Genomic DNA, 25,585 nt, shown 5'->3' with positions numbered 1-25,585 from the left:
TTGTTTAATTATTTTTTTATTATTATTAGGCCTATTGCAAATATTTAAAAGTAGCCTATGTTTCTGTGGTTCATTATTAAACCGAATATGTGTTTTCATACAATCTTATTAAAATACAGTAACCTATAAGGAAATACAATATACATTATAAAGAAAGTATGACAAATCCTTTGAGTTTTGTGTAATTTTGAAAAGCGCTGACATCCGCTTGCACACTAGCAAACAGCCTCACTCGTGCGGTTCGTGCCAAGTCGGATTAGCAGTTAAGTGTCTCTATTTGTTAACGCTGTTCTTTGAGCCCTCACCTACACGCCACACTATCAATCAGTCAATTAAACAGTCACTCTCACGGCAACTAGAGACGTTTAATGTGGACTAAGCGCCGGGTGTGTGTGTATCCCTTCGATCTGCCAAATGACCAAGCTCAATTTACTCTCACAAGTGCATAACGTGTGCTGCTCCATTCATTCATTCTTGTCATGTTGGCCACTGGTCAAATGAGAGGAGGACAAAATTAACTTTCTACTCATATTTATTTCGATACATTTTCCATTTGTTGCCGGTTTTGATTTGTTATGTTCTGGGAATTTTTTGAGTTTTGGAAATGGAAGCCATACTAGAATATTAATTATAATTGAAATATTAATTGAAGAGTGAGTCAGCATGAGTAGGCCTATGCTTAAATTTTATTTTATTTTATAATAAGCCTTTTAGGCATGTTACGTTTAATGTCGAATATCTTTGTAATTTGTGTGGAGAATTTAGGTTTAGGCCTAACGTTGTCAGAAATCTGGGACTTGAAAACTTTTTTTGTGTGTGTGCACCTGCGCAAAAATTCAGCTCATGTCATAATAAAACTGCTTTTGCAGGAAAACATTAAAGCCTTCTTCTGTTCAATGTGTACCCGTTACAACATCTTTAAGAGTTCGAATAGGCCGAGCCTGTATTTCATCCAGAATTCGGTTAGTTCGTTAAAAAAAAAAAAGTTGCATCAAAATGACTACCACGGCGGATCTTTGATGCATATGTCAGCACAGTAGCTATATATATCTCATACATTTTTACTTACACTATTTTTTGTTAAGTGTTTATAAATCAATAAACATATATTTAACTTTAACCATTTCAGATGCAGCTCCCTGATCTATCCATAGATACATTTTTTTTTAAATCAACCTAAATATTTTGTTTGGATTTGTTAAATTATTTATTAAAAACTTGCGAGTTCTGAAAACTCGGTGCTCGGGTTTTGTTTTTGCTCTTTTTCGTTTACTTTAAAGCCCTGACTCGGCTCATCTCGAAAGTTCGTTTGTGACCATGAAGAGTTCCAGCACTGTATTAAATCATGAAAGTGTTGAAGAAAATCATAGAAATGCTTTGAATATGACTTGTATGCAAGATGCACTGTAAAAATATCACGTTAATGGTTCAAAGAATTGGATTTTTTTTTAACTTTTGGGTTTAAATAGAAACGAAAACAAAATTTATTTTTTGTTATAGTGATTGTAAACATCGGGGTTTTTATGCAATAATTTATTAAATAGGCTACAATTTATTAAAATAAGCTTTCGTTGGTAATAATATTTAGCATACTTTTTATTTAGAAATGTTTCGTGGATTATTTTGGAAATTTGTTTAATTTGTTAAATTTAAAGCTATGCATCTACCTACTGTGGCAGAGTAGCCTAATATTTAAATTTTGATTTTTTGTGTGCAATGTTTTGTGAACTATAGCCTACACGTAATATTTTTTGTAGACTATAGGCTATATTATTATTATTATTATTACTGTTATTATTATTAGTCCGCAAAAATAATTGGAGAGGTAACAAAAGAAAGTGAAGACTATTAAAGACCTGATTGAGAATCACGGGGATTTTCCACAGGAGTGATTTTGTGTCATTTGATGTAAATATCCCTCATTGTCATTTTGAGGCTGTACCCTTGCCTTAGTCCTTGAACATGTAGGGCCTATTGCATCTTCCGAGTTCAATGCATTCTTTACGTGTTTTCACATTATTTGATTTCAATCAAAGTAATTAACCGCAGGATGTCAGTCCACGAATTTGGACAATATCCAGAACATCCATTAATTCAATCACTTGCCCGCCTGAGCCGTTCCTCTGCGTCTCCCTCCTGCGTCTATCTCTCAGTCAATATTTGTAGGAAATATTTCCGACATTAAAAGGCATTTGGGGATATCTCTTCTCTCAACATCACTCAGTTACTCCCCCTCCCTCCACCCCAGCACTGCCTTTGCCGTTTTACCGAAACTGCCCCACCTGGCCAACTTTGTTTTAAGTAATATGCTCCATTACTTGAAAGAAGACATAGCCTACTGTAGAAGATAATGATAATATGTAAATGTAAGAATGTGTCTGACATGATTGTTAATATAGGCCTAATAATGATTATCATCGTTATCGTCATATAAAACTAATATAGGCTATTCTAACATTTGCAAGCATTTAAAAAAATAAATAATTAGCTTCATAAAATTAAACCATTTTAAAGTATTTTGCATTTTGTAAACATTCATATAGAAAACTAAAACTTTATCATTTGAAATAATTTGTCCGTAATTTTTTAATTTTTCTTTACAAGTCACGGCTGAAACTTGTTTTTAAAAACACTCTTTAGTTTAGGGAAAAAAATCAAATTCATCACATTTTACAGGCTTACATTTTTTAGCCTATCTTCTGATTCTCCATGTAAGAATGGTCTTAAGATTGCATTTATATTTAGAATGAAATTAGCGCTGCTGTTATAAACGCACTGATTCTCTGATTCAAAAACTAATTTAATAGGGCTACTTTGTTTTATATTTTAAAAAAATATGTAAAGCGTAAAAAAATCTATTCTTGTCTAACTCAAACTTTATGTGCCATTTTCGCATTTATAGACCTATTTTAGCAGAATGCGGTTACAGCAACGGACTTCGCTTAGTAAAATTAGGCCTACTTAATGGGTTAATTTTATGAAAATTCTTTAGGAAACTGCGAGTAGCCTATGTTATAAATATAGTAAATATAACCATGTAATTACTTTTTACTCGAAGGCCTATTCAAAATTTTACTCTACCCGACAGCTTTTTTTAATCCGAAATGTTCGAGAATCTGTGTTTTAAGGTGTAAAGAAATGTAGCTATAGCTTACGAGTTGAATAAAATTTGCAGAACAAAAATCACACAGAAATCTAGGAAATTCTTGGAGGGAAAGCTTTCTTTGCTGCCACATTAGCCTACACTAAGTGATTAATGTTATGACGCTGTTTAAAATATCATTCTATTACAATTTTAGCTACCCACAATGCATGTTTAAGAACAATAGCCTAATTTATCAATAAAAGAAGAGTCAAAAATGAGTAAAAACGCGTTTTGTAAACTTTTTTTTTTATCAACAATTTATTTTTCCGTTTCAGCGCATCAATTATACGGCACGGAACGGCACAATCTTTGCTCTTCGAAGTGGATCAGATAAAGCCCAGAGATTTTCGGTCCATCTTACAGCCAGCAGCCACGGTGCCGGCTCCGGCCCTTGGTTTCCGTCTGAGGCGAGGCCACTTGGGAGTGCCGGTAAGTTCAGCTCCGAAAACAAACATACACGGGTCTCGCATCATTTTGCATCTCGCACATATTCTGCTTCGTTAATGTTGCTCGAGCGACGCGCTGTTTAGCCAACCCAACTGTGGTGAGAAACACATCATTCATTTTCACTCGCTTCGTGAATTAGTTCACAACAGGTTGCCAAACATAAGGCTTTGGTAAGCACGCTTATTTCGAAGCATCTGTTATTCCATTTGTAAGCCCTGCAATATATTGTCACCTGCAGTGAAAGTCATTTAAAAAATAGTTTCAAATATGTTTCTCACAAGTTAAATGCTGAAATGGTTATGCAGTATTTTGTATCTTTATTATGCTTCCATCTTGCGTTTGTAACCATTAACATATTGTAAAGACAAATTCATTAATTTACAGTTACACATTTTGTGTTCTTTAGGCTAATTTTTTTTTATAGTTTTTATACTACTTTGAAAAGCAAAGGCATTTCTCTCCTTTCCTCCCAGTTCCTGCTCTGTCCCTTCTCCCTTCCCACTGTCTTCTTCCCTCCTATCTGGTCCACCTCCCTTGCACCCCTGGTTGCTACTAACGTGTACACAATAATAACAGCAATATATATATCCATCTATCTCTCTATCTGGCTTGTCGACAGTGTGGAGAGTGCCTGGGAGCCTGAGAGTAAGAAAAGGTCAGTTAATCGATGGTGCCCAATTTGACAAATCCAAGTGAGTCTTATCATTCGCACGATTTAGGGGCGATAGAGGGCCTACGAGATAACTGTTTAATCCTGACGGCAACTGCAAGGGGAGAAGAGGAGATAGAAATGTCTGTGAGAGAGAAAGAGACAGGCTTGAGAGAAAGTTGCTGAGACTAATATAGACGAGAGGGTGTAGGTTAAATAAAGGAGTTCAGAAGTTAGGCATTTTAGGCTCTTGGAACAGATAGGAGAGTATAGAGAGAAAGAGAGCCAAACTAAATTCTAAACACATTTTATCAGTACTTCAAATTAAAATTCTAAAAACATTTTATCAATACTTCAAATTAAAGCCTTTATTTTATTATTTATTTATTAAAAGGGATAATTCACCATAAAATGAAAATTCTGTCATAACGTTCTAAACCTGCACAAAAAAAAGATATTGTGAAAAATGTTTCTGGTTCATATAAGTCATTGTGGTCCAATGTTGTTCTGGACCCCACTGACTTGACATATGTGGACAAAATCAGTTTGTTTAGTTTATTTATTTATTTAGCACCTTACAGGCTACCACTGTACTTCCAACGTGCTGTACATTTCAATAAAAAGCAACAGAACAATAAGACAAAACATAAAAACATCCATGTACTAATGTACTAAAATGCCAAAGAGTACAGATAAGATTTTAAGCGGTCCTTAAAAAACATTGAGAGTCAAGGAAGATCTAACATCCAATGGCAGATTATTCCACAATCTAGGACAAGCGACAGAAAGCACGCTCACCCTTCAGGGATAATTCAGTTGAAACATTCTTCAATATATCTTCTGTTGTGTTATGTAGAAGACAGTCAAACAGGTTTGAAATGTGTGTGAGAATAAGGCAATTTAAATGAACCTCACTTTAGAGAAAAGGTATAGCTTTTTATGATTTTTCATATGAAGTCCTCTAGAAAACACACACCCTAACACTTGTTGGCCATGAGAGGAGCTTAGTCAAGTACACAGCCTCCTACTCTTGTCCTCTCTCACCATCTCAATAGCAGCTCAATGTAATTCGATTGAGATTAGTTGCACTGGCATGACAGCAGATCCCGTATTGCCAAAACACTTAGGAGGCAATGACAGTCTCCCATCGACATGTGCTAATACAAGACTCCACGACTGGCCATGCATCACGACTACAGCGTACACACACAGTAGAGGGGTTTGAGTGTGTGTGCACTTATGAGTAAGTGAGCTCATAACTCGGACAGAGCTAGAGATGAAAGTAAAAGATAAGAATATATCAGCGAAGACCATAAGCGAGACAGAGAGACAAATGGCATAACAGGATTGAGTTATAATGCGCAGAAGCAGCAGAAACTGTGCTTGGGAAAGACGGAGCAATAGACGGACAGGGAGACTGATGGTGACTGAGGTAAAGTGCGGGAGAGGGAGACGAAGAGTAAGTGGGTTGAGAGGATGGATGAGGACAGGAAAGGGAGAAGGCACAGCTGAGAAACAGCAGCTTTACAAGAGCGGAGATTAAGGCAACATGTCCCCGGTCAGTCATTAATCCGGTTTAAAAGCAATTAAGCTAAGACTCTGTGAAAGAGAGACTGAGAAAGAGAGAGCGAGATAAAAAGAGAAAGAGAAAATGTGATTATTTTGGGTTTATTTGGATCTTTAGCACATACAACCTGTGTAAGGAGTAAGGAATAAGACACAGAACAACCTTGATTATTGTCCCCAATGCTTCAGTCTTTCTGTCCAGGATTGTCTCATTCCTCATCCTTAGTGTGCATCATTGTCATTGATGTTCCAGATGTGTATCACGGGCTGCAGGTCGACACAGGGCCTCACCACATGTGTAATGTTTCTGCGTCCATGGGGAGATTGTGGTACAGATAGCGCTACCACCTGACAGATACACAACAGAACATAAATCACACCTGGAAGCTCTTGCATGCACTCAAAGAGACAGTTTTATCACACAGTCTGTTCTACAAAGTAATTAACAACTATGCAAGCAGGGAAAGGTCAAAGCAGAGAGATGCTGAATGGAGAGTGAAATTCAAATTCAGAGTCATGTGATTTAAAACAAATATATAAACATGTTCAGATCTAATTTAGTCTTTAAATTGACTACCCATTGTTGGGGAACAGAATCATTAAGGCTTTCTGTGACTTTAAGGCTCGTTTACATATGTCAGGGATTATGCCCCATTCAAAATTGAATTGAGAGTGCATTTTCAATTTGAGTTTGAGGCAGCAAACAGGATGCAGAATTGCATCCGAATTTAAGTGAACTGAAATTCAAAGAACTAATTTTTAACTTGAAAATCAAGTTTTATTGAGGCAAACTTTAAATGTTGACTTGACATGGCCTCATTTGAACGTTTTGAAAGAAGCTTTGAAGTTTGAAGGTTTATTAGCCTAGATAGATAGATAGTTAGATAGATAGATTAATAGATAGATAGATAGATAGATTGATAGATAGATAGATAGATAGATAGATAGATAGATAGATAGATAGATAGATAGATAGATAGATAGATTGATAGATAGATAGACAGGCAGATAGATAGATAGATTCCTCCTCCTGTCATTTTCTATTCAACTTCCTGTTTGTGACCAATTCAGTCAAATTCACACTCCTTAATTGAAAGGGAGCCAGTTCTTCAGTTCTGAATATTGCCCAACCCTGACATATGTATTATTGGTTGCACCATATAAATAGTTGCATTTTATTTAATTTATTTAACAGGGACCATGCACAACACAGATGTTGCGCAAGAGTTAGCTTAATTGTTGTTTCATCTTTATAGAAGTAAGTATTTGTGCTGCCTTAAAAATTTAAGTTTAGTCAGCTTGAAATGTAAAGTTGTACTCAGTGACACCTTGGATATTTGAGTTGACTAAACCTAAAATTTTAAGGCAGCACAAACACTTAATTTTTTTAAGATGGTAAAACATTCATTTGTACAGTTTATATAGCTAATTTGCATCTGTGGTCCACATTAGTAACATTAGATAAAGAAAGAGAGAGATGTATTTAAAACGTGACGGATGAAGTCCGTCTCATTTTCCACTTTACCCAAAGTGAAAATACAAAAGTGTTGACATAGATTTTCTGGAGCGTTGTTCATTGTTGACCAGGATGGAGTGCTATCGACTCTCTCTTCCTGCTGAGGGATCGCTGTGCAGCCCTGAGGCCAAACCCACAGTGGCATTTAATACACTGCACTGGTGACCATACTGCCACACTGCTCACGGTGTGTCAATGTGTGTGTGTGTGCTCTTATAGACTCAATCACACACATATATACTCACTCAAGTTTAAATGCATTCAATGACTACATGCAATTATTCAAAAAGACAAACAAGAAGGTCTCTTTGTGAGTCTCTTTTTGAATGAGAAAAAAATGGACTGGGTTAGATGTCTGTAAAATGTAAAGATGTAAAAGGGGACAAAGAAGAAGAAGGGGGACAACATGAGAGAAAAAGATGCCACAAAGACAGCCTCTGGGTAGGATCTAATTTGCAAAAAAGGAGGAAGCACAGAAGAAGTTGTTCACTAGGGAGACAGAAAAAAAAGAAAGACAAGGGAAAGACAGAGATACACAGATGGGAAGGAGAAAAGGGGAGGGGGGTAAAATTTCCATCAGGTTTTCAATTGGGGCGGATCAATAGTGTATTAGAGCTCACCTTGACCCCGCATCTCCCCCCTCTCCTTATAGGCCAAGTCACTTGCACACACAGCAGGGGGCTGCAGAGGGACAGTGACTGCATTACTGACTCCCTCACAGCAGCCGAAGTGGCAGAAAATGGCACAATAAAAAATGGGAGAGAGTGAACGAAAGACTGAGACTGGTGCCCGAGTTCTCTGTGAGGCAGAGCGGCCTGCCGAGCAGTGGTTGAAATTATGAAACAAGCTGATTTATAAGATATTTCTGCATTTACCTGCCTTTACAGATTTATAAATCTCAGTGTGCTTGTTCACACACGCACACACACACACACACACACACACGTGCGAGAACACTGCAGACTGCATTTGCAAAGAGACAGTGAACTTCAGTACACTTCGGAGGCGGAGGCAGGGGGCAGCGGGCACAAAAAGGATGGGGGGAGAGGTTGAATGAAAAAAAATTGATCTGGGAATTTAGCATTTAGACACAGTTTACAAAGCGATATGGAGGGAAGGCAAAGGAGCACAGGGGACCGGAGGGGCCAGACACTTCACTTTACAATTGGTCAGCATCACCCAGGCGACTCGGCTCCAAAATATGGAAATCTCTGGTGGGAAAAGCTCCCATATTTTTAAAGTTTTGTCATTTAATACTCTTCTGCTTATAGCACAAGTGAATGATTTTCCTTTGCCTTTTTATGAACCGTTTTGACGACAAGGAAACTGGGTGATCCCTTTGAAATGTATGTTCCTTGGACGACACCGTAAAGACATTATTAAGACTTCACGTCTGCTATCGTTTTGTCGAGACGCTGAGATTGTGCCGCTCAGATAAGAAGTTTTCTCCAGGCGTTTCCTCAACTATTGTTGGCTTCACACTGTTTCGCTCAGTCACACTTGCACACACTGCGACTAACAACAAAACAGAGGTGCGCATGCAGTGTCCCTACTGCTGAAGGGAAAAAAGAAAAAGAAAAAAGGGAGAGAGAAAAAGAAATCGATCGCCGGGGATAGCGGTGCGCGTCGGAGGATCGTATCTTGTCAAAATAATATATTACCCTCATCCCCGGCTGATCGATGCGGCGGATTAGGGACGGAGGGCTCGCTCTCCCCTCCTCTATCTCTCTTTTTCTCTCCCTCTCTCTGCCTGCCGTTCCTTGCAGTTTAATATTTACCTCCGTGAAGGAACGGGCGCGACGGCGCTCACTCTTAATTGATTCCGACACTTGGGGCTCTGTGCTCGGGCTGCGGAAGAAAGCGGGAGGGGTGGCTGGAATGTAGAGAGTGTGAGAGGGAAGTAGTGAGGAACAGGCAAAATAAATGAGGGTGAATAAAATAATGCATAAAGGTACGAGTTTATTCATAAACATTTAATATGCATTTGAAGTTTCTATATTTACATATTTTGTTGCTTATATATTGCATATCAAATGTTAGATTGGTAGGGGTACAGAAAATATGAAGAGATGTGAAGCTACAAGTTCCACCTCCCATCTTAGCTTACAAGTTACAAGATGGCAAATGAAACAGAATGTCAGGTGAAAAGAAGAAATGTAAATGAGAAATTAGAGAAAAGTAACACGGATGAGCCAGCAGAACAAATAAAGGAAATGGCAGAGAGAAAAATATAGACACAGTGATGAGTGAAGAATGAGTAAAAAAGGGTAAAAAAACAACAAAAAAACCAGCAAAATTAAACTTGCATGTTTCCTGCAGAAAAACGCATTCAAGATTCTTTTTTACTTTAATGTTTGGGGTCAGTTAAGGTTTAATTTTTTTTTTAATTTATCTATTCATTTAGGATGCATTAAATTGATCAAAAGTGAAAGTAAAGACTTTTACTTGCAGTACAAAAAGAATTTGTTCTTTTGAACATTCTATTCATCAAAGAATCCTGAAAAAAGTTTCATGGTTTCCACAAAAATATTAAGCAGCACAACTGTTTTCAACATTGATAATAATGAGAAATGTTTATTGAGCCTATAATCACCAAATCAGCATATTAGTATGATTTTTGGAGAATAATGACACTGAAGACTAAAGCAGTCTTGGTAGGAAAGAGACTTATTACTTAAATATAAAACAAATATTACCGACCCCAAACTTTTGTGTATATTTTATATTACATGTTCAGTGATCGGAAGAGATAAATGAGACAAATGTAAAACAGAGGAACCTGAAGAACAAATAGAGGAAATGGCAGAGAGCAAACAATAGATGCATTGAGGTAAAGAGAAAGAAGAATGAGCATCAATACGGATGACAAAGATAAGAAGCATAAAGAAACATGCATGGCAAGAGAACAGAGGGCAACCATAAAGAGAAAGCAAAAAAACAAGGAGGAGGAGGGGGGGGGGGGGTTCAAAATTGTGAGGTGACAGAGTAATATAAAGAGGGATAGACAGAAAACAGGAAAGATGAAGGGAGACGGAGAAAACAAGAGAGGCACCATATTTTCTGTTGAAGGAACTCAGCTGTCATCTTGTTCCGCCAGCACAGAGCGTAGCTATAAAATCCAAAAGCCGGGCAGGCCACACTCAATGACTTATGTGTATATCTAGGCTTTGTCAATATTTCTTTCTGACTCCCCACTTTCTCTGTTTCTGTCTCTCTCTCAAACACATAGATGTTATGTGGGTGTCACATTTCCATAAACCTGTAGAAGCCTTGGAAAACTTCTGATGTGATTTTCATACACATAATTGAATGACAGTGACAGATTGTTAAAACTGTTTCTATGATGGTGTAATTAATTTTGTAGGCAGCATGATGCTCAGACCAATCCAATTGTTTTAAATATATATAACTTACAACATTTATTTTTCTGTATTATTCTGATATAGCATTATAGGGGTAATTCACCCAATAATGTAAATTCTGTCATCATTTATGTTGTTCCAAATCTGTATGATTTTCCTTCTTCTGCTGAATACTTAAGATGATATTTTGATAAATATCAGTGTGGTTTATGACCCCTTTGACTTTCATTATATGGACAAAAACAGGACACATTTTTCAAAATATCTTCTATTATGTTCCACAGAAAAAACAATATTTAAATTTTTTTGGGGAACTATCCCTTTAATAATATGAATATTATATCCCTTGCAGATAGTTTCATTCATATCTAAGCAACTTCAGTCCAAGGTCTCGGTGCACTCACTATAGGTCGTCAGGCCACACTAACATCACATGCAACTCAAGTTGTGTTGATGCCAATACACAGCCTCTCTTTTCGTGGGTTTATTGGTTTTGAAAACAGAGGTACGCCATTGAGAACTATTGTGAAACAAAGCAGATTGCAAACAAGAATGCCCTCGTACATTCATCTAGCTGACTTGTCGAGTTTCTTTTTCTCTTTGTCTTTGGTTTCCCTTCCATCTCTCTTTGTATATAGGCCTACGCACCTCCATTTGCTCTCTCCATTCATCTCCCTGCTGTTCCCCCTCCTTGTTCATCTCTCTCTGTATTTCCTCATCTCTGGTCTTTATTTACCGGCGCTGCGGCGCTGGCTGTGGCAGCTCAGGGAGCGGTAACAGAAGTGTCAGGTGTCATTATTCGTCTAATTCAGTAATCCGTCATCGCACACTCCCTGTGTGTATGACGTATTATACATGGACACAGCGGGTATAGTAGGCGCTGTGGTGGAGATTCGATTTGACACGCGCAGAGGTGGGCTGTTTGGTTGAGGGGGAGGAGGAGGGGGGTACAAGAGTGTAAATAAGGTCCCGGGTTTGACTGAAGACAAAGGGTAGTAAGAGTTATGTGTGAAAGAGGTTGTGGGTGGCCCTATAGTTTACAAAATTTGTGTTTTAAAATTTTAGAACAATGTCTTTTATTTTATGAGAGCATTTTAACTTAAAAGAGATAGTTCACCCAAAAATGAAAATCCTGTCAGCATTTACTCGCCTTCATGGCATCCCAAACCTGGGTTACGTTTGCCATACAACAACATAACTCGCTGCTTGACTACCATAGTATGATGTAATGTTGGAGAAATAAACTAGTCACAACTGATTCTTCAAACCAGTAACATGGCCGCACATCCATCGTTTCAACCATGTTGGTTCAACAATTTAGGACTAATGACTTCACATGCAGATGGAGTAATATCTTCTGCTAATTCATCGATTCAAGATTGCAATTAATGTCAGGTTACTGCTACTCTAATGCGCATGAGGCCTACTTAACTTTTTTGTTCTCGTCATTTTTTTTATTTGATTTTTAATTCATCGCAGGTTCCCTAGCTCTAGGTCTTGCTCAGGGGTTCCCTTACGTATTTATGCACACTCTTCAAAAACCGTGCTGATTGTTGATACACTAAAATATATAGATTGAAATGTATATATTTAAATGGGATAAAAGATATAGAATGCACTCAATGTTAGCTTGCTTATTGTGTCCAAGAACATGTTCATACTAACATGGTTCTAACTACAGGTCGAGAGTAGTTTCAACCACAAGGTTGTGATGCTGTTTGTAAATGTGCGTTGGAACTAAAGTTGCAGCAAATAAAACAAAATCATTGAACTACTGTATGTTGGTAATGACAGAACTTGCAACCATAGTTGATAACAATGCTTGACTTTCTTTCTTCTGTTGAACATTTATTTTGAAAAATATCTCAGTTGTCGATTTTTGTTCATACAATGAGAGTCAGTGGGGTCCACTGTTGTTTTTGGATCCCATTAACTTTCATTGTATGAACAAAAAGATTTTAAAAATGGTGACAGAATTTTCTTTTTTTAGTGCTATGCTCCTGTTAACCTGTAAAAAAGTGTGTTAAAACTTGGCGAATAAGGTACTTTCTGTTTCTGAAAGCACATAGGAGAGATTCCTGCTTTATGGTTATTGCAATCATTTGCTATATTCAAATGTAACATTCAATTCAAATCACATTTATAGCGCTTTTTACAATACACATCGTTTCAAAGCAGCATGATTCAGAACATATCAATATTCACATTCAACTGGCTCAAGATAATAGAACTTAAAATCACTCTCCATTTAAGTTTGTTCTATCTCAACCAAAACAATGTAGAAAAGTTTTTTATTTTACGTTTAGTTTAGTTTGCTTTTTGGGCTATTTTGAATAATTATTTGCATATAGGTTGATAGTTCTTTTTTTTATGTGTCCCATTCATGTTAATTGGTTTATTGCCAACTTTTACCACTTCTGATGAAGAGTCATTGGGCTTGAAACGTCACCCTTTGGTGAGAACTGGAAATAAATATTTATCTATTTTTGGAGCTGTGGTGTGCCAACATTTCCCCTTAACCACAAAAAGACATAAAGTTATTATTATTTTTTTCCACAGTGCAAAAGTATAAAAGCATTTATCCTCAGATTTAAAGGTTCCTGGGTTGTTTCAATCTATGGTTGGGTCAAATATGGTCAAACTCAACCATTGGTTTAAATTAACCTAAATTCAAGGTTAATTTAAACCAACGTTTGAGTTTGTATATATGTGCAAAAGTCTAAACAGTGTATATAAAAAAGTGCCCCCAAAATGTTTTTCATTATTTACTTTCCCTTATGTCACTCTAAACATGTGACTCTTCCATGGAACACAAAAAGTGAAATTTGAATTTTTTAAAGGTTTCGCATCCAGCTGTGGAAATGATCAGATTACAAGTAAAAGTTATAACAATTTATCAGTTGATTAAGCCAAGTGAAATCAACATTACAGTGTTACTAATATTATCTCCCTTCAATGGTGCTGTAGCTGCTCACCAAGGCTTTCTTCATTTAAAATGGACACACTCCATCCCTGACAATCACTGTTTTAACGAGTCTTGGAGTTAGCAGAAGTGTTCTTTAAAAGCACTGGAAAAAACTGATAAATTGTTATAAGTTTTACTTCTACTCTGGTCTTAAGGACTTTTTGGATCTTCACACAGCTGACTGTGAAACCTTTAAAGAATTCAAAAGTTCCATGGAACAAAGTGTTTGTTGTATCATTGGCTGCACTATTTTTATATACACTTTTTACACTTTTACAGAAAATATGGACAAACCCAGAGCCAAGGGTAATTTAAACCAACAGTTGGGTTTGTCCATGTTTGACCCAAACATGGGTTAAAACAACCCAGTAATTTTTTAGAGTGTACAGTGAGGATAATAAATGCAGCAGTAACTCTCCAAGTCTGCAGTCCTGCTAAAATTTTCAAGTGCATAGCAGTCTTCTGCTCTCAATGCAGCCATGGTGATGATATATGTTCATAGGGATACATAACACATTTGAGGATTAGAAATTAGAGAACTTTTCAGTGTTCCAAAGGGTATAAAATGCCCAATGCAGTGATTAAGATTTAGATGGTAAAGAAGATGCTATGGTGTTTAAATTCATGTTGGGAGCACCTGCTCCAACCTGAAGTTTTGTTAAAGGGTTAGTTGCATTTAGTGATGATTAATTTCCTGTGCCTCCATTGCTTTGCCATCAGCAAATTTGGGAACAGTCACATCTGCCTGCTCCTTTTGGGAGCCACAGATTTGTCATACTCAAGCCTACAAAATACCTCTACACCAGTTAGTTTAAGGAGTCTGAACCAGCTCCTTAAGTGCAAGGTTATAAGCAAAGATTTTGATCCTTGGATCATGATCTCTGGTTCATTTGTCAATAAAAAATGCTCAATATGTGAACAGCTTTTACTTGCAACTTAAATGGATCTTTCTCTTTACTGTTTATCAGAGACAAAAAGGGACACTTAATGCATCTTAATACATATTGATCATTGCAAAGTTATTACACTCTCTGAGACTTCATTAATTTTAGTGTGATACAACCTTTTGAACATATTGGTGGATTTTGCAGCCTAGTTCAACAGATTATGAACTGAAATGCACTCAAATTCTAAGATTGATCTATGTGCTGGTTTGTAAAACAATCAGTAAACCATCACACTGGTGTTAAATACCCTTCACAGAATAAACAAGAAAAGACACATAATTTTTCCATCAATTATTTCTTTAGGACTCTGATTTGCAAAATTTTCAGGAAACCATGCATGCTGAACTCACACCATGGATAACAGTTTATAATAATCACCCACAATTCCTATATGTTTTAAAAAAAGTCCTGTCTGTTTTAACGAGGTCTAAGGTTCTTAAATATGTGTTCAGTTTCCCAAAGCAGTAAAAGAAGAAGAAGAAGAAGAAGAAGAAAAGAACAACTCATGCATCTATTGAGGCCATGCATTTCACATACAAACATCCGTAAATTAACAACAGCCACGGATAACTCGTAAATATATTACTTTTCGTTTCGTTTCTTCATCGGTTTATCAGAGAGAGATGGAACAGAACTGTAAACAAAACATAAACGATATAAATACATTTTGCTAAATATTTGTACAAAAAATTATATCCGAGAATAAAACTTGTAATATCGCCTTGAATATCACATCTCTGCATATCACGTAATATACCTGCTTTAATGTGGCAGACAATAACTTAAACATGTAGGCTATCACTTGCTAAACAAACCTAACTAGTTGCAGTCTTTTTATTTATAGTTATTCTTAATTAAGATTTTACTTTTACCAGTGACCCTCCTCATAAATAAATGAAGTTAACATGTGTTACGCGTGTCATCCTCTTCTTTCAATGGCAAGTTCAGATCTGTTCCAGTCAGTCAGGTGCCACATATGTGGCTATTTTGGCGAATTGTCGAGCCCCTTATAATCATCTACATCTCATCTAATCACATTACATCTGTTTATTTTAAGCCAAATTGATTCATCATGCAGTTGAAGATGCAATTTTCGTGTTGTTGTGTTAGGGAGACAAACTCCCTGAACCTGACAGCTCCTGAAACAATTTCCTTACCCGCTAGTCTGGGAAAACCTGAACCCAGCCTGGATCGCGTCACAAATGACACACGCACAGCCAAGCGCGTCTGATGGACCTTCTCATCAGAGACATTAGGCCTAGGCTACTAGTAGAGAATTGCGTTGCAGTTACATCATGATTTATATGGTGATTAATTTAAGATTTTCGGAAGGAAATGTTCATAAGTATCAGTCTGACGCAACTGATAAACCTACAAAAATCGGAGGCTATTATTATTATTAGGCCTACTATAAATATAATAATATTAATATTGTTTTTGTGTGTGTGCTATGCAGAAACAACACCTGGAAGGAGTAAAACCTGCCTATAAGACGTCCTTCCTTTATTGAGAGATTCTTGCGTGACGGTAATGAGACGTGTCGAGAACTTCAAACAAACGGATCTCTGGTACAAGCGAGGGAGAAAACAAATCAAAGTGTTTACTGAGTGCTTTTTTGTTGTTGCAAATATCCATATTAAAAGCGACTTAATCGCAGATTTGACATGCAAAAAAATAAAATAATAAGAATAAGAATAATAATTCTGAAGTCACAAGACAAATTATAAATTATTTCCAACACTAGCTACCTTACACTACACATTAGAATAACGTGTGAATGAACGGGCGATAGATAAAAACAGCAAAAGTGCAGAGACAGAACTAGGACTCCACTAGCACACCGGGAGATTGATAGTGTGCGCTGAGTTCGGGGCAGGGCAGCCACTGTTTTAGCCCTCGGAGTAATCCGACACTTTATCACCATCTTAATGACAGAGAGCGCCAAAGAGGGACGAGAGCACAAAGGAGAGAAGGGTTAAGTAGGTGTGTATTCACCCGAGTTATTAGCATATGCTTGAGGAGAGAGAGAGAGAGAGAGAGAGAGAGAGAGAGAGAGAGAGAGAGAGAGAGAGAGAGAGAGAGAGAGAGAGAGAGAGAGAGAGAGAGTAAAGGAGGGAAGAGGAGCGTCGGGAATGTGCGCGCGTCAAAGACAGGCTTATAGGCATGATGATGAAAGCGTGGTTAAAGTAAAACGAGCTACCTGAGCCCTGGACTAACATCTGTGACGCACACTGCCAAGAAGGACAGAGAAGGATGAGGGACAGGTGGAGGACTTGGAGGAAAAGGATGGGAGTGCATAGATTTAAGTTCAGAGGGTAAAGTTCCTGACTGACGTCAAAAAGAAAGAAACGACAGCGAGAAAAGTTGCAGGAAATGAGAATTAAACAAATTGTTTAGCATTGGAACAGAAAAAAATCCTTTAATTTCATAGAGGCACATTGGCGTATACTGTAAGAATGCAAAGAAAGGCCATTATTTTGCATCGCTCTCTTGTTTTTGTACTTCTCTTGTTAATTCAGTTAATCACGAGACCTTTTTATTTATTTATTTATTTATTCTTGCCACCCTCTTCCCTTTTTCATCTCTCTCTCTCTCCAACGATTATCCTGCCGCCTAATTAGAAATCGATAGTGTGAAGCCGGCGGGTATTTGCGATGTGTTTGTGAATGTTGAGAATTCCCTGGACAGAGGTAGATAGAAGAAGAAGAAAAGAAAGCGCGCACGGGCACTCACACATACACTGCCGAACAGAGACACACTTACGGCTTCGAGCTATTCGTTTTTTAAAAAGCTAGAAAAGTACACACTAAACAAGGACAAAAAAGAAGAGCTTCCCTTTTCTGCGCAAGGGACTGGGGCATGTGCAGCTGGGATTTTTATGCAAACAACGATACGGGGCTTGATAATGAGAAGTTGCATCATAGAGGCTATAAATCTCATCTGTAGGCTACCAATTAATACACACAGATGGACTAAGGGGACAGTGGAAATTACATTTAATAATGCATTTCATTTAAAGAACTTACCATAACTTAGCCTATAATGCGTTTCACTTGAACTTAATGTCCTCGTATTTTTTAGTCCTGTTTCTCAAAACTCATAAAATGATTAGACTTACTACTTTTAGGCTACTAAAACATGTAAGCCTATTAGTATTTATGAATAATTAGGCTAGCCTATATTTAGCTATAAGCCTGTAGATTAATTAATTTTGTTATTCACAATATAGGCTATACGCATTGATTTAAGTGATTGTAGCTACAATGTTTACTTATTAGGCTATATTAAATAGTGGATTATTTATTATAGTCATCATCAGTGACACGGGGTCATAGCTTCTTCCCCTCCCAATGAGATGTGATCTGAAGTCTCTGCATCTAGGAGACGGAGGCGACGGGTTAGCGCTATTATTGCGCTGGCAATCGAAGTTAAACGAATTAGCAGCTCACGACGCCGATGTGGAGAAAAGAAACAGAGAAAAGAAAAGGACTGCGCACATTTATTAGTTTAGCTCGCACCGAATCCGTTTTACGCCAAGGTTTTCTCTTTATTTGCTCCCACCGTAATGTGTTTGTGTCTGTCCCTACTTGTGATTGCAATGTCCTTTTTGCAAAATTGTTTTCTCTCTCTCTCTTTTTCTCTGTGGGGAAATGTCGATTTAGATAGCCTACTATAACACTTTTCACTATAGAGTTGTTTGTTTAAAAGCAGAGCCAGACATTCACTATTACATTCTATTTCATCAACCTATCCGGTGGGGAAGGCTGATTTCTCTACATTTCTCGTGTTCAAGTTTGAATCCGTCCGTGTGCCTTTCCACTTGAGCCTCTCATTAAACGTCGCGCTCTCTATCCATACCCCCCCCCCCCCCCCCCTCATTTATACGCGCCTTGCCCATGGCTATATGATCGCAAAAATGTGTTTACAAAACTCGCTCTAGCACAGATCAAACCGCTCCATCGAATCAAAGAGTTTGAAACAGAGACAGAGGGAAAGAGAGGCTGGAGCACAGGGAATATGAGCAGGGGCCCGTTCGTGGTTAATCTTTAAATTCTCTATGTGTTTTGTGTGTGAGCCTGTTTGAGTGTGTGTATGTGTTGGTTTCTGTGTTTTCATATTTTTAAATATGAGGAGATCAGCAGGGGCTAAAAACAGAGTGAGGGTGTGTGTCCAACTTGGATATTTACTTGCCTTGGCAAAAACAAATGAAGGTATATATATATATATAGGCCTATACACACAGTATATATAATTTTGTTTTATATTATTATTCATTTATTAGCGTGCACCTACACAGAGCATTAAATATCGATTAACCTTTCTTTGTCAGCACAATTGTAACTCAACAACGACGTAACTCACTGCTTAACTACACTATACGTTGCATCGTTGAAGAAATCAACTATCTAGTCACGACTGTTTCCTGAAACCATACTGTCGCAAATTGGTCGTTCAACCACGTTGGTAAATGATGTCACGCAGGTGGTGGAGTAACTAATAACTTATTTTAATGAATCTGTTGAGATTTAATTAATGCTAGATATTTTGCTATACATTACGGACATGGCATTTGAGTACTATACAAATTTTTCTCAGTTATTTTGCTCTATTTTCAGATTCAATCATTGGCTCGTTCTCACGTGGTAGAGCACGTTCGCACATGCGCACTCTTCAAAAACGGCGCTTTAAATCTCTTGACAAACTAAAAGACGTAAATGACATTTGTATGTATTCTAAACAGAAGATAGCCTACAGATTGCACTGAATGTCAGCTTGCTTATTTTGCTCAAGACAAGGATCTATTATGTCTACATGCAGGTTAACAAGAAAATAGGCTATGCTTCTATCCACAGGCCAAGAGCTGTCGTTCAAACCACACAACTTTGTGATGCTGTTTGCGAAAGTTCGTTAGAATGTTTTCGGGAAACACCGACTCGTTGAACTATGCGGATAACGACGGAACTTGCGACTAAAGTTGGCTAACGATGCATTTGGGAAACGCACCCCTGACTGCCATGCAGTGCACTTTATGCCCTGCATAAAGTGGTCAAGTTCAATTGTACCAATAGGATCTGTTTCTATCTAACCCCAAATTATCTGTGTGTGTGTGTGTGTGTCTGTGATCAATAATTGTTGATTCGCTTATATCAAAAAAAACTTAAAAAAAAATAAAAATAAACTTAAACCAGTTCATTAAGCTTACCACACTAAGCAGATTTTGTAAATTAAATGTTGAAAACACAATCCGACAGTTGTTGCACTAGTAGATATTCTTTTTGTAAAACTGAATACTTCATGTAGGCTACTAAGCCTATATCTAAATGTTGATAGAAATAGTCAAATCTGCGCAACACCTCCAAGAGACATCAGATTGGCGGAAGACATGAATCTGTCACAGATGACACCGTTCAGAGGAAGCACAAGACAGAAAGCAAAAATGCCATGCAAATATTTCTAAATGAGGTATCGCATACATTTTCTGATACATAGCAACACAATGATTAGATTAATTACAGTTTTTGCACAGTGCCTAAGGATGAAAATGAAGTAGCTATTAGAAAGAATAAGAAAGTGAACAATAAGTTGTTAGTTGGTAGTAATTAGTAGTAGTTTATCAAGCCAACATAAATAGAAGTTAAGGGGACAGAAGGTGTGTGTAAGAGAGAAAATGAAAGGGTAACGAGGGATGAGGGGGCAGACAGACAGGCATGTGGAGCGATTATAGCAGGGTTTATGTATGAGCTATTGATTGAGTCGGTGGTGACTTCTTGAGTGGTTAATTCGGGAAGTGAGAGCGATAGAGAGAGTAACTCACTGACCAGAGGGAGGAGGGATAAAGAGAGGGGGATAGCAAGTAGGAAGAATGCGCAATAGGCCTTCTGTCCTGTAGAATAGGCTACATGTATGATAAAGACATACGAAGGACACATAAAGGATCAGGATTCATTAGCCTAACTGCGTGGTAGCTTCTTTTTTAAGAGTAATTTAATGGAGAATCATCTGGTGTTCAAATGCACAAGCTGTGATCTCAAGACCTTGAGCAGTCTGCACTTCACTTCTTCACCACTATCTTTCTCCAGATACGGGTATTAATTAGCTTACCACACATTTTAAATTAACATCAAGCAGAGCCAAAAAGTTCCCTGGTGCACCATTTAAACAATAATTTGAATCAGAATTAATGTGTCTTGGGTTTCCCCGTAAAATTGATTTTTAAAAATGCACAAAGGGATAGACAAGCATGAAGATTTCAATTATGACGCGAGCTCAACTCATAACTTTTAGGTCTACTGGGGGAAATTAGTGAAGACTGAGAGAAGTTTCTTTTAAAATATTTTATTTTGTTTGGGAGTTACCACACTGTTCATATGTGGTGCATAGGATGACTTCCCTAAAACATCGTCATATGCTGAACTCGCTAAATTAGCTTGTTTATGTATGACAAGGCGGATATCCTACCTGCTCAGTGCTCATTGAAGGAAAGTAAACAATCGTTGACAATACGTTATGATGTCACCTTACAAGACGACTGCAGATGTATTGAAGTAGGCTACGAGCGGCGCCCGTGTTTGTGTGAAGTTTAAGGTCCGCTCGGTCTCCCGCGCATTTTCCTCTTTCTCTTTCCTTCTCTCTTCCCTCTCGCGCAGGTTTTGATCTCTCAGCCGCGAGATCAAAGGCGCTCTCTGGCTATTAGTCAGCGAGAGCCATTGATCCCACATCGATCCACGCGAGACACAGCCGCCCCGTGAACACCGTACGAGGCTCCCCAAAGCTCTCCCGCGCATCGGGAGGGAAAGCGAGCGAGGAGAGAAAAAGAGCTTTAAGGGGGGCGATGTGTGTGTGTGTGTTTCACTGGCGCGGGCAGAACCAAGCTCAAGCTTTTTCTTTGCCGCGGGACATGAAACAATGAGGCTCGAGCCGGTTTTAATAAAGCGCGCTTTCCCTCCTTTCAACTCTCGCGCGAGGCGGACGAGTCGGCAACGGAGAGCGATCGATAATTAATGACGATGAATAATTTAACCCCATCGATTGATACTTTTTCTCCGTCTTTTCCCATTTTTTCCTTGTACCTTAAGTCCGATGTTCTATAAGAAACTGATAGGCTACCATATCGCACGTTCGCTCCTATCATCTCTCCTAAAGTTGAGCATGTAAGTTAGGCTACTGTTCCATCTCTCTTTTTTAACAAGTTTCCTCAGTTTTCTCATCCGCAAGTGCCAAGCACCGCCGAAACTTCGCTTTCGCGGTCTTCTTACCTATTTATCTCAATTATTGGGTTTCGTATCTAAACTTTGCAGTGTTGTTAGGAAAGATGATCGCTGGAGAGTGGTGTAGGCTAACAGGGGGGTGAGAGGTAAACTACGTCTTACCCACGTCACGTAGCCTAACCAACTAGAAATTAGTTACAGGGGTGAAATCATTATCATGCATGACCACCCTCACCATATATATATATAAAGCATTCAGAACAAAACCGATTTTGAATATTTACAAAATATTTTCAATTACATGCTACATTTACAAACATGCTTATAGCCTATTTATTTTGTTTCCATACTGTTTTTTTGAAATAAAATGTTTAAAATAAAACCATTTACTGTAGACCTAAATTTGATCACCACATTAAATGAATCCAAAGTTTCAAAGTCCAAAGTTTAGTGGAAGTCAATATTAGAGGGGTAGATTAATTGGACTTAACATTGATTTACACATTCAGTTTAAGAATAAATTCTAAAGTGCATGGATGTGAAACAGATGAAAATAGGATGTCAATGTTTGAGACACATATGCAGTGCATAAAACACAGGTGTTTAAACAAAAATGTGTAACATTCTCTGTTCTCTTTCTCAAATTGCAAATTCAAATAACGGGCATAACATGGAACATGAAATGAAACCTATATTTTATTACACCGCCTTTATAAAAATCCCTTACAACAAGAAGCATCCACAACTTTTGTAGAGAAATTAATGTGATCAGATCTTTGCATGCTTGAGCCGAGAGACAAAGATTTCTCCCGTATATATGGATTGTTAAGAGTTATTATGAGATTTGAATAAATATGTACTCATATGTTAAAAAAATGTCTCATATAATGTTGTGAGCCACCTGAAAATATTTCCATGTTTATTATGTGTTTACATAGAAACTGTCATTTTTGTATCGTGTGCACAATTTGTCAGATGCGCCCCATCTCAAGTTCTCCATCTTGACCATATTTCCCCTTACCCCTCTCTTCCCCTGCTTCCTTCTTCATAACAAACACACAAGCCAGTCCTTCTGTTCTTTGACCCTGAGGCTGTGCAGACTGTCAGAGTAGAGTCAAGAGAAATCGAGAGATGGAGAAAAAGTAAAAGAGGGAAAGAGCAGTGGGGGGAGAAAGAGAGAGTGGGGCGAGGGTGTTCAGTAAGTCCCTTTTCAGTGGCAGCCCGAAACAGAAAGATGACACAGATACGGAGGATTTGTTTCATGTCCTGGGAGCAGAGAGCGAGAGGGACGAGACTCATCACATTCCCTCATCTCTGTTTCAGAACCTTGCTGTCCATCTTTTTCACAACTAGAAACAATGTCTACCTTCTTTCTCTTTTCCTCTACTCTTTAGTCCACCTCGGAACCTATTATTATTACCATTTTATTTCGTGGTCAACCCATAACACAAAATTGTTTCCAGCAGCCCTGTTTTGTTCGAAGCATTAATGTGCAATCAGCAGAGCTTTTCACAAAATGTAATTAGTCACAGGAGTAAATGTGTTAAATCTGTAGGGCATGGCCATTCCATAATGAACGAGTAATCAATGGCTGTGTTTAAATGCAATAATGTTTATAAAAGCAGACTTATTATTTCATACTTAGTGTTTTTGTGCTATAAGATTAGCGTAAATCTTTTTTCCATGGCATTAAGCTTGAATTCTTTGAATCCCCACAGCATTAGAAAACATAGATTTACTAAATGATTAAAATGATTTAACATACGGTCAAAATATTTAATATTAAACCATCAAATCTGTTCTACATAAATATTAACAATAAATAATCCAGATGACACTATATATATAGTAATTATTAAAGTGATATAAATGTAACTTATTCTCATACATAGATACATTTATATATATTTGTTTACATACATCATTTCTATAAAAACTCATTTGTATATGTATCATTTTAAATAAGTATATATATTCATTTTCTTCCACTTTTATTTACTTTGATCATCATATTTTGTGTTTGTATGCTCACAGACGATATAAATGTGAGCTTCTAGTTTGTGACCTTGATGTGTACCTGTCACAGAAGAGTTTTACTTTTCTCAAGAGTACATTTGAACAAGTTGTCTTGGGCAAAGGTGTTACTTTGTGTTGCCCTGGCTGTTTATGTGCATCTTTTTTTTTTTTTTGGTGTGTGTGGTGGTTGTGCACTCCCTGAATCAGTGTCTTCATATCTTGGAGATTGTGAGAAGATGTATTCCCTTGGCTGCTAGTTATAATGTTTCTGGGGGTGATGGGGAGAACTTGAAAGCCCTGTGCTGCCCAAATCAAAACTAACAAGGAAATGATGGGGGCTCCTTTATCTCTTTACTGGCCTGGAGGGGAAGAACAGGGCAAAAGAAAGAGATCGAGGGAAAGGGAGGGTGGGGGGCGTCCTGGCTTCCTCTTTGATTTGTAAAAAATGCATTACCTCCGAAATCAAACGGAAAATTACTGAGCGGGAGCAAAAACATACAGAGGAGAGCGAGAGAGAGAGAGAGAGAGCAGTTAGGTGCACGGGCAGGTAAGGCTTGGTTTCCTTTGATCCGATAGGCTGGCTGATAGGCTCTGAATACAGATTTCACAAATGAATTCATTTACAGGTGTGATCTGGACTGCACCAGTTGCACTGTGCTCAATTGAATTTAATAGTGTTAAAGTAGTATCTATTTTAAGTTGATAGTCGCGTATAAGACTGGCCCAGTAAGACAAATCTTAAAGGTGAGCACAAAGTCTGAATCTGCATTTCTATGCCCTCGCAAAACTATCGAAACGGGTATGTAAAAATACAGCCAAGTGAATTGATATACCAGTTTTCTTGAGTATTGTACTAAAGGAATAACAACAGATGAATGTTACGAGAAAAAAAAAGAGCGAGATGAGAAGACGACGGTGCGAGGGTGGGGGAGAGCAAGTGGACAGTCCAAAGAGTAAATGCAACAAAGGGGGGTGTATGTGTGTGTGTACTTGTGTGTGAGAGAGAAGTGCCTGGAGTTAGCAATAATAATTTATACAAACACACCTCAATAATTCACGTTCCATTTCAATGCTGGAGGGAAGATCCAAAATTCACAGAGCATAATTAAATAGAGTGAGAGAGGAGAGGGGGAGAGGGAGAGACCAGCATTAAAGATACCCTTGTACCGGCTCCTTCTTCTTCCAGAGCTTTGTAAAACAACCTTTATGAAATTGTGATGGCTGAGGAGAGATTGAACTCCTCTAGCCATGTATACTGAATTGCTACATGGAGAGATGGATCTTTACTGATGCTCCCAGTTGTTCTGATAGCAGATGCAATCTTCAATGATTTTTGATATCCTGCTTTGAAGTTATTTGTATGAACACATGTCCACCATGGCGTGTTTATTTCCTTTTGCTGCAACGTGAACATTTCATGTTGAAAATGAAGTTCAACTGTAGTGCATAACGTGTGGAATCTGAAAAATGCTCAAATTATTATTATTATAAAATATCATGTGCATTTTCGTATTTTAATTATTATTACAAAATGAAAATGTAATGTTAGTGCATTAAAGTGCAAACAGATACCTATGAAACCTGGACTAATTGCTTGAGGGCCTCACACACTGTCATAGATGTTCAACATGAGATGGGGTCTTTTGAACGTTGGTCTTTGTGAAAAAATGCTCAGTGATCTTCTGCATGGCTGAAGGGACAGCCTGCGGCAACCATATTTAAAGAAACCCTTCAAATGAAAAGGCAATGATTGATTTCAGAGAC

At 37.8% G+C, this 25,585-nt stretch overlaps 1 protein-coding gene across 2 annotated transcripts in view; it reads left to right on the top strand.

Moving 5' to 3' along the window:
• erfl1 (Ets2 repressor factor like 1) overlaps positions 1 to 25,585 on the top strand; it is a 41,656-nt gene that overhangs the window by 5,752 nt on the left and 10,319 nt on the right. For both annotated transcript variants that reach the window (XM_077205011.1, XM_077205019.1), the window contains exon 2: positions 3,421 to 3,574. The gene's annotated coding sequence lies outside the window, so the exon portion shown is untranslated. The remainder of the gene's footprint in view (positions 1 to 3,420; positions 3,575 to 25,585) is intronic.

The sequence above is a fragment of the Siphateles boraxobius genome, unplaced genomic scaffold, assembly GCF_051911475.1.
Source record: "Siphateles boraxobius isolate OS27281-9 unplaced genomic scaffold, OSU_SipBor_1 12, whole genome shotgun sequence".
Classification (NCBI taxonomy): domain Eukaryota; kingdom Metazoa; phylum Chordata; class Actinopteri; order Cypriniformes; family Leuciscidae; genus Siphateles; species Siphateles boraxobius.
The sequence above is the reverse complement of the archived record's forward strand: the minus strand, read 5'-3'. Positions and strand labels throughout refer to the sequence as shown.